The 11,051-nt window shown below is 36.0% G+C and overlaps 1 protein-coding gene across 1 annotated transcript in view; it reads right to left on the minus strand.

Annotated features, from left to right (window-relative positions):
* The window catches only part of KEL (Kell metallo-endopeptidase (Kell blood group)), a 45,329-nt gene extending 34,480 nt beyond the window's left edge, over nucleotides 1-10,849 (minus strand). The window contains 1 exon segment of the mRNA XM_055335504.1: nucleotides 10,817-10,849. The gene's annotated coding sequence lies outside the window, so the exon portion shown is untranslated.
* Between the last annotated feature and the right edge of the window lie 202 nt (nucleotides 10,850-11,051).

The raw sequence follows: 11,051 nt of genomic DNA on the forward strand, positions 1-11,051 counted from the left end.
AATAGATAATTTGAACAGACCAACCACCAGCAATGAAATTGAATAAGTAATCAAAAAAACTCCCATCAAACCAAAGTCCAGAACCAGAAGCCTTCACAGCAGAATTCTACCAAACATTTAAAGAATTGTTAATACCCATTCCTCTGAAACTATTCCAAAAAGAAGAAGGAAAACTTCCAAATTCACTCTATGAGGACAGCTTTACCCTGATACCAAAATCAAATAAAGACATTACCTAAACCAGAGAACTACAGGCCAATATCTCTGTTGCAAAAGCCTCCAAAAATATTAGCAAACTGAATCCAACAATACAGTAAAAAAACTATTCACTGGGGATCCCTGGGTGGCTCAGCGGTTTCGCGCCTGCCTTTGGCCCAGGGCGTGATCCTGGAGACCCGGGATCGAGTCCCGTGTGGGCTCCCAGCATGGAGCCTGCTTCTCCCTCTGCCTGTGTCTTTGCCTCTCTCTCTCTCTGTGTCTATCATAAATAAATAAAAATAAATCTTTAAAAAAATACTACTCACTACAATCAAGTGAGATTTATTCCCAGGATGCAAGATGATTGTTAATATTTGCAAATCAATCAATCAATGTCATACATCAATAAGAGAAAGGATAAAAACCATATGATCATTTCAATAGATGCAGAAAAAGTGTTTGACAAAGCGCAACATCCATTCATGACAAAAACCCTCAACAAAGTAGGTTTAGAGGGAACATACCTCAATATAACAATGGCCATATATAAAAACCCAAAGCTAATATCATACTCAATGGTAAAAAAAAAAAAACAACTAAGAGCTTTTCCCCTGTTATAAGGAACAAGACAGGGATGTCCACTCTCACCACTTTTATTCAACTTGCATTTACTGCAAGTTCTAGCTACAGCTATCAAAGAAGAAAAAGGATTAAAAGGCATCCAGATTGGTAAAGATGATGTAAAAACTTCACTATTTGCAGATAATATGATACTATATATAGAAAGCCTTAAAGACTCCACCAAAAAACTACTGGAATCAATAAGTGCATTCAGTAAGGTTGCAGGATACAAAATCAATGTACAGAAAATCACTGCATTTCCATACACTAATAATGAAACAGTAGAAAGAGAAATTAAGAAAACAATCTCATTTTCAATTGCAAAAGAATAAAATATGTGGGAATAAACTTAACCAAGGAGGTGAAAGACCTATACTCTCAAAGCTATACAGCACTGATGAAAGAAATCCAAGACAACACAAATAAATGGAAGGATATTCCATGCTCATGAATTGGGAGGAAAAATATTGTTAAAATATCCATTCTACCCAAAGCAATCTACAGATTTAATGCAATCCCTATGGAAATATAAACAGCATTTTTCTCAGAACTAGAACAAACAATTCTAAAATTTGTATGGAACCACAAAAAACTCCTAATAGCCAAAGGAATCTTGAAAAAGAAAAAACAAAGCTACAGGTATCACAATTCCAGATTTCAAATTATACTACAAAGCTGTAGTAATCAAAATGGTAATCACAAATAGACACATAGATCAATAGAATAGAACAGAAAGCATAGAAATAAACCCATGATTATATGGTCAATTAATCTTCAACAAAGGAAGCAAGAATATGCAATAAGGAAAAGACAGTCTCTTCAACAAATGGTGTTGGGAAAACTAGACAACTACACGCAAAAGAGTGACACTGAACCATTTTCTTGGACCATACGCAAAAATAAGCTCAAAATGGAGTAAGATCTAAATGTGAGACCTGAAACCATAATAATCCTAGAAGAGAAGACAGGCAGTAATTTCTCTGACAAGGACCATACAATATTTTTCTAGATGAGTCTCTTGAGGCAAGGGAAACAAAAGCAAAAATAAACTATTTGGGCTACCTCAAAATAAAGGAAAAGAAACAAACTACAAAACAAAAAGGCAACCTACTGAATGGGAGAAAATATCTGCAAATAACATGTTTGGTAAGGGGTTAGTATTTAAAATATTTATTTATTATTTTTTTTAATTTTTATTTATTTATGATAGTCACACAGAGAGAGAGAGGCAGAGACACAGGCAGAGGGAGAAGCAGGCTCCATGCACCAGGAGCCCGATGTGGGATTCGATCCCGGGTCTCCAGGATCGGGCCCTGGGCCAAAGGCAGGCGCCAAACCGCTGTGCCACCCAGGGATCCCCAGTATTTAAAATATTTAAAGAACTTCTACAACTCCATACCAAAAAACCCCCAAATAATCCAATTAAAATTGACAGAGGATATGAAGAGATATTTCTCCAAAGAAGACATACAGATGGCCAAGGGATACATGAATATCAGCATCACTCATTACCAGGGAAATGTAAATCAAAACCACAATGTGATATAATCTTACACCTGTCAGAATGGCTATAATAAAAAACACTAATTCAAAAGGATGTATGCATCCCGATGTTAATTGAAGCATTATCGACAGTAGCCAAATTATGGAAGCAGCTCAAGTGTCCATTGATAGATGACTGGATAAAAAAAAAAAGATGTGGTATATACACACACAATATTATTGAGCATAAAAAATGAAATCTTGCCTATTGCAACAACATGGGTAGATCTAGAGAGTATAATGCTAAGCAAAATAAGCCAGGCAGAGAAAGATGGATACCATATGATTTCACTCAATATGGTAAAAGAGACAAACCAAAAAAAAAAAAAGGGAGATCAACAAAAAGACTCTTGAGAACAAACTGGTGGTTATCACAAGGGATGGGAGAAAAACGTCTCCCAATGTTGAATTACTATATTGTATACGTGAAACTAATTTAACACTGTATTTTAAATATACTGGAATTAAAAATGTTAATGACCTGAATAATTGGATAATTCTTATTAATTCATTTTATCCTTTCCCACCCCTAAGAATCACTACTCTGTTGGAGGAAATCCAGACCAAGCAGAATTACATTGAGGGTCTTGGTGCTACAAGTATGAAGAGTTTGTTTCCCACACAGTATGAGGTGCTATTGCCCCTAACATTATTTGCGGTGGCTGGAAGGCGAGGACACTCTTAGGTCCTGAGGGGGAAATACATCGCAATACAAGCATCCATCCAAAAACTGGAAAGAACTCAAATACAAAAGCCAACCTTGCACCTAAAGGAGCTGGAGAAGGAGCAGCAAATAGATCCTACACCCAGCAGAAGAAGAGGTAATAAAGATTCGAGCAGAACTCAACAAAATCGAGACCAGAAGAACTGTGGGACTGATTAACAAAACCGGGAGTTGGTTCTTTGAAAGAATTAATAAGATAGACAAACCATTAGCCAGCCTTAGTAAAAAGAAGAGACAAAAGACTCTAATTAATAAAATCATGAATGAGAAAGGAGACATCACCATCTATACCAAGGAAATACAAATGATCTTAAAAACATTATGAGCAGCTCTACGCCAATAAATTAGGCAATCTAGAAGAAATGGACGCATCTCTGGAAAACCACAAACTACCAAAACTGGACCAGGAAGAAATAGAAAACCTGAACAGGCCGATAACCAGGGAGGAAATTGAAGCAGTCATCAAAAACCTCCCAAGACACAAGAGTCCAGGGCCAGATGGCTTCCCAGGGGAATTCCATCAAACGTTTAAAGAAGAAACCATACCTATTCTACTAAAGCTGTTTGGAAAGATAGAAAGAGATGGAGTACTTCCAAACTCACTCTATGAGGCCAGCATCACCTTAATTCCAAAACCAGACAAAGACCCCACCAAAAAAGAGAATTATAGATCAATATCCCTGATGAACATGGATGCAAAAATTCTCAACAAGATACTAGCCATTAGGATCCAACAAACAACACATTAAGAAGATTATTCACCATGACTAAGTGGGATTTATCCCCGGGATGCAAGGCTGGTTCAGCACTCGTCAAGCAAGTCCAGCCTGGAGTTGGAAGAGCAAGGGAGAGAACATGGGTGGAAGCATTTTAGACTGTCATGTAGTCTAAGGATGCTTGGAAAATCGAGGAGTCTCCAAGCTGGAGTTTCAATCAGAGGAATCCCTTGTCTCCAAGAATGGGTGTGCCTACGGGAGCAGCCCGTGGGTGCCAGAGCCTCCCACAGTGATGGATTCCACAGCCCAGCAGCTGGAGCTCTCCTCACTGTACTGGGAGGTCTGCAAGGAGAGTTCTGATGACGGCCACACTCTCCTTCATTACAAAGTTTTCATTAAAATGTTTTAGTGCTACATTGTTTGATTGAATGTAAAATTGTTAAAGTGTTCTTTTCAATTGTACCTTTTCATTATCTTTTTTAGTGACTATTATGATTAATAACTTATGAATTGTCTTCTATTATGTTGAATATCATTTATACTTCCCCTATAATTTAGTAGTGTCTTAGCTCTTCTTCTATTTTTAAACTATAAGTTGGTTTTGCTTTTAAACATAGAATGAGGGATGCCTGGATGGCTCAGTGGTTGAGCATCTGCCTTTGGTTCAGGCATGATCCCAGAGTCCCAGGATCTAGTCCCATATCAGGCTCCTTGCATTGAGCCTGCTTCTCCTCCTCTGCCTGTGTCTCTGCCTCTCTCTCTCTCTCTCTCTCTCTCTCTCTCTCTCTCTCTCTCAATCTCTCTCTCTCTCTGTCTCTCATGAATAAATAAATAAAATCTTTAAAAAAATAAACAGAATGAGACCTTTTCTTTGAGAGGTGAATTTTATCTTTTTTTAAGAATGCCTGAAATTAAAAAAAAAAAAAAGAATGCCTGAAATTGGGATCCCTGGGTGGCACAGCGGTTTAGCACCTGCCTTTGGCCTAGGGCGCAATCCTGGAGACCCGGGATCAAATCCCACGTTGGGCTCCCGGTGCATGGAGCCTGCTTCTCCCTCTGCTTCTCTCTCTCTCTCTGTGTGTGTGTGACTATCATGAATAAATAAAAAATTTTTTAAATTACAAAAAAAAAAGAATGTCTGAAATCCACTCTACTGAATTTCTCCTTCCTATACTTGTTATTCTATTTTGCTTTAACAATTTCGCCTTTTTATACATAGACTACATTTACATATACTATTTTTCTAAAGTGGGTTAGATATCTTTATTTAACTCAATTCTACGAGGTTAACTAACATTTTCATCTTTATTTATATTAAACACCCAAAATAGAAACTTTGGACTTCTTGCTCCCACACAAAGTTTCGCACTAATTGTTCATGTCTGAATGTATATTTTATTCATTCTTTTTCTTGACTTCACATATGGTTTTGAGTCCAGCATTATATTGACCCTGACATCCACCCCAGAGTAGCTGTCAGAGTTTTCAATTAAATCTTTTCAATACGAGTTTCCCACGCAGTAAGCTGCTAAAAATAACTTTTAAATGATCCTTAGAGATAAAATATGTGGTAAAAAAAAATCTGTCTCTGGCCTTTGGACCTCTAAAATATCATTCTACTTTTTGTCCCTCAAGTGATTGATCAATCAATTATTTTTAAAAAATGGTCTTTGGGGGAATAGATATTTCTAAGAGCTGACAAATACTTCCCTACTCCAGGATTTTATAATTTAGGTTCTAAAAGTTGTAGGCATCCTACTTTATAATCTTTTGAATATTGTCATCTCCTTTTTAGATTCATGTATCATCATTATACTGCCATCAAAATGAAAGGTGGGAGCAAATAATAAATCGTCCCCCCCCCCTTTTTTTCTGTTATTAGCCAGTATGTTTTTGGTTGTGAAGAACAGAAACCCAACCTGAACTAATTTGGTCAGAAAAGGAGATCGCAAGAAAGGAAGCAGGACAGAAGTATAACTGTGATCATGTTCTCTCCATCTCTCATCACAGCTTCTTTCTAATATTGTCTTCATGTTCTTCTGCCAACTGGCCTCCTCCACATAGGTGGTGACGGCTCTAGGGATGCATGTTCCTTAATTCCCGCCCTCAAAGAAGTAATGACTCTCCTTCTCCTCATGTTCAGTATGAAAAATGCCAAGAAAGGGCTGTGATTGGGTCAGGGAGATACCTACATCACCAGTTACAATTGGGGTAAGTTGGTGGTCTTTAAGTGATTGGCTTAGCTAGGGGTAGGTGCTTCCTTTACGACCATCATTTGTGATCAGGAGCATAGAGTTGAAAAGAAAATTGCATATTTTTTAAGCCAAATGTTTGCAAAAAAGGAAAGAAGCCTTTCCCAAGAGAAGGGGGGGCTGCTCCAGGGAAGGGAGGAAGGAGTTTTAGGCAAACAAAACAGTCCCTATTCATTATATAACTTTTGCTGATTTGAAATCACCTATTCAGGGATTCTCTTTAAACCCAAGGCAGATTATTATACACCATTCTCAAGTCTAGTCAGTTTTATTACTTCATTTTAGTCCAATTATACTTTGACTACACAGGGTTTCGTTTACTAATATATCCCTCAGTTGGGATTTTCAAGGTTAACAATATTTTTCTTTTTAAGCATTAACAAATAATTCTTAAAACATCAAATAAGATAGCTAATGTGAAGTAAAATGTGAATTTCTGGCCTTTGCCCATTTCCCCAGATTCAAATACATAATGAGGTGGGGGACAGGGTGGTGAAATAGATGATGGAGATTACACTTGTCCTGATGAGAACTAGGTATTGTATGGACATGTCAAATCACTGTATTGTATACCTGAAATGCCTATTACACTGTATGTTAACTCACTGGAATTTAAATTAAAACTTAAAATAATAAAAAAAATACGTAATGATGTTTTGCAACTTTCTTTTTCTTCTTTATTTATTTTAAAGTACTCAGTTTTACACATCAGTATACAAAGCATTCCCTTCTATTTAATGGACGCATAATATTCCATTGTGTGGATATACATAATTTGTTTAATCAGTCCCTTTTTAGTAGGCATCAAAGTGTCTTCTAGCTTTGTTATTCCAAAGCAAATGATACATATGTGTACATTTCCCACAGGGGTACACATATTCTTGTGAATATATCTCTGTACCCTTGTGTGAGTATAACTAGAAAAATGATTCCTAGAAATGGATAGCTGGGTCAAAGAGTATGCCAACAATATTCTTAATTACTCTATTATGGTTAATCATTAAGTTACTGTCTTTTTCATTCTAATCTGTCCTAACTGCTACAATTCCTCTCATTTTTTTTTGCTAATAGATATTTTCTATTCTTTACATTTTGATCATGGTTTTTGAAGTCATTCCATTACAGAGAAATTAGAAATTTTTTCTAGACGTATATGAAATTATCTTATTGTGCTAGAATATTTTTCTTGCCTCATTTTTTCATATCTACTGTCAGTTTTAGATATTGATGCTTTTATCCATTGAGGCTTTGTGTGGGAATTTTACTGCGTTCATTAGATAAAGGAATCTGTGACCAGTAATTCTACAATTTTTGATGATGGCTCCAGTTAAGTGTTTTTAAAAATATACTCCAAAACACCATCTATCTGAAATACATCATTGTACTTTCCAGAGAGCCTGTTTTAAACTCTATCATCAAAAGATTTCCTATTTCATTTAAAGGTTAGGATAAAACCCAATCTCAACAGATCCTACCTAGCATACCTGAATGTGAATCTGGTTCCTCAAGACCACTGTTAGGACATCACAGTCATAGGGATACAATCTCTGAGAAGGTATGTGTCTGGACTAATGAATCCGTATCCTGCTGTCTTTGGTCCTTGTATTGGTTCTGTGTGCTCCTTCTCCCCAACATGCTTCTTAGATTGTGAACTAGCACTGCTGAGTGCTTTTAGTAGGGCTTCCCTGTCTACTTTCTATGAGTTGCCACTTTATCCAGCTTAATAAAATTGCCTCCAATAAATAAATAGATTAAAGGAAGTCTAATGGACTTCCGCTGAGTAAAATGCCTAGGTTTTATTTTGTACATGGACTTTGGGACATTTATGTTGCCTGCTTGATGGCTTCTTTTGCTATTTCCTGATCCTAGCCAGATTCTGGAAAGGTGAAGTGATTCTCTAGTTGAATTTTGGATGAACAAGATCTTACTATATATATATATATATATATATATATATATATATATATATATATCATATATATATATATCACATAGAGAATTTGGATTATAGAGTATCCTAAACACAAAGTTTTTTTAAGTGTCGGAATATCAAAGAAAAAACAAAACAATACTCAAATATTAAAGCATGAAAACATAATATACTCACATGGCTTAAAATTTTAAAAATACTTTAAAACATTTTTCTCCCCATCTGTTCCCCAGCCCCCTGACTTCCCCTCCCCAACAGGTAACCAATGTTATCAATGTTCTAGTATAGTTTATAGAGATATTTTAAGCATATATGTGCAAATTTTCACAAATGCATTTTTCTCTTTCGTACAAATGGCTGTGTATTAAACACATGTCCTACACCTGGCAAAATATCTTGCCCATCATTTTATATATATACATAAGGGATCACTCTTTTTGCTTTTCCTTTTTTCAGTTGGTCCAGATTATTCTACCGTATGGATGTGCCATTGTTTATTTTACTGTTTCCTCACTCATCAATATTTAAGTTGTTTTCAATCTGTTGCTTTTACAACCAATGGTACATTTCAATAACCAAATACATACACATAATATCCCTGTGGCAGAATATGTGAATGACAATTCCTAGAGGAAGAATTGCTAAGATAAGAGGGTACAAAAGCACTTGTAACTTTGATAGATATTTCAAAACTGGCCTTTATGCAGGTTATTTCATTGTATACTACCTGTTTTCCCATGGTGTGTTTTGATATTTGTCAATTTAATAAGTGGGAATGGTATTTTAATGTCATTTTAAATTGCATCGATCTCCTTATAAGCAAAGAGGATGATATTCTGATATGTTCTTATCTTTTGCCCATCTTTTCCTTTTTATTGATTTGTAGAAGCTCTGTATACACTAGGCAAATCAACCTTTCATCCCAGATCTATTTCTCAGTTTATGATTTGTCTATTTACTTTGTTTTGAGTGGTATTAACCACACTGGTTTTCAAAAAGTTCTTCATAAAGTCAGACTTGTCAATCTTTTTTTTTTTTTACTTCTATGCTTATGTTATACTTAGAAAGGTCTTATCCATTCCTTTATATATTCTTTTATTTCCTATTTCAATTTATGGTTTAATTTTTACAATTAAACCTCTGCCCAACTTAAAATTTATCCTGATGTGATATAGGCAGAAATGGATGCAAGTTAATTTTTTCTCTAGATGGTCACCTAATTGTCTCTCCACTATGTTAAATAATCCACTTTTCCCAAATGGCAATACTTGAGTGTTTTGATTATAGCTACATACTCTGTTTTACAGGGTTAGTTCCTCCTCACCCTTCTCTTTCAGATGGTTTTTAGCTATTTTTTCTTGCTTATTTTCTATATATAAACTTTAATCAGCTTGTCTAGCTAAAAAAGGAATACAACTGATTTTTTAATTTTTTAAATTTATTTATGATAGTCACACACACAGAGAGAGAGAGAGGCAGAGACATAGGCAGAGGGAGAAGCAGGCTCCATGCACCAGGAGCCTGACGTGGGATTTGATCCCAGGTCTCCAGGATCGCCCTGGGCCAAAGGCAGGCGCCAAACCGCTGCGCCACCCAGGGATCCTTACAACTGGTTTTTTAATTGCAACTATATATTCTTATGGATAATGTTAGGAGAGAATTGATATCCTTGTTTGTTGATTCCACCTTTCTATTTGTTCACATTTCTTTTATGTTTCTTAGGAATATTTTGAAGTTTTCTTTATGTAAATCTTGACCTTCTCAGCTTTATTCCTAGTAATGTATTATATTTCTTTGCTCTTGAAGCTTTTGTAAATGGGGTCCTTCTCATCCATCACTCCTTTTAATTGGAACCTTTGGTATGTGTGAAGATTTTGATATCTGAGTATAAATTTCATAGCCAGCCATGTTACTGAGTTACCTTACTGTTTCTTAGTTTATCTTCTTGACTTTTCCAAATATACAATCAAGTTATTTGAAATTAAGGTTAATTTTTTTCATATCTTCATTTCTAATGTTTTACACCTGCATTTTTGGCTCTTGTCTAATTGCATTGGCTAACATGCCAGAAGTTTTAATTCATTTACTCAGACTTGGAGAAGTATATACATTTAAATTGAAGATATGCCATTTCATGAAACATGTAATCTGTGATCCATCTCTTCACCAGGAGCACAGAGAAGGTGAAACTCTAAAAAGAGGGTCTGAGCAAAAGGAAAATCTGGACCAAGGAAGTCCTGTATAAACTCTGAGCCCACAGGCAACAATCCCTTCCCAATTAACCACATTGCCTCTAGGAAGTGCAAAAACCGATACTAATGTCTTTGCTGACCTCTTCTGGCTAATATGAAATCAGTCAGAAGATGGCAGATTCGATAATTTTTCCTAAGAGTTTTCCTGGACTGTCTGTCTGAAAAGATTTTCCAATATCCCAAAAGTAAATTTTTTAAAAAGATTTTATTTATTTAATTGAGAGAGAATGCCAGAGACAGATCATGAGCAGAGGGAGAAGAGAAGAGGGAGAAGCAGACTCCCCGCTGAGCAGAGAGCCTAACATGGGGCTCTGACCTGAGCCAAAGGAAGAAGTTTAACTGACTGAGCCACCTAGGCACACTCAGAAGTTATTTTTAAATTCCATACTTTTCCTTAATTTCCCTGTCTCTTTCTTTTCTTGTCTTTTTTATAAAACTTCCAAATCTTTAGCTACCCCTTTCCTCCTTCAGATTTTTGGCTGTTTCCACATCCCTGTATCCACAAGTATTATCCCTGACTATTTCTGTACTCCAAACTCATTTAATCCTTGGAATAGGGCAATTGGGAAGTCCATGCTCACCTTGGTTGGAGCAGTTTCACTGGACAATGGGGAGGAGAATCCATCTTGCTGTGGGTGAATAAGTGAATAGAAAGTATGGAAGTAATAACAATGGGTGTGTAATTCTATTTCAGGAAACTTGGCTGCAGGGGAAAGATAAGATTGAATGGTAATTTAATGGTTAAGAAAGAAGAAAATAGCATATTCATTCATTCATTCATTCATTCATTCATTCATTGTCTAGAGTGTGAAGTAG

The sequence above is a fragment of the Nyctereutes procyonoides genome, unplaced genomic scaffold (genome assembly GCF_905146905.1).
Source record: "Nyctereutes procyonoides isolate TBG_1078 unplaced genomic scaffold, NYPRO_anot_genome, whole genome shotgun sequence".
In the NCBI taxonomy this organism is placed as follows: domain Eukaryota; kingdom Metazoa; phylum Chordata; class Mammalia; order Carnivora; family Canidae; genus Nyctereutes; species Nyctereutes procyonoides.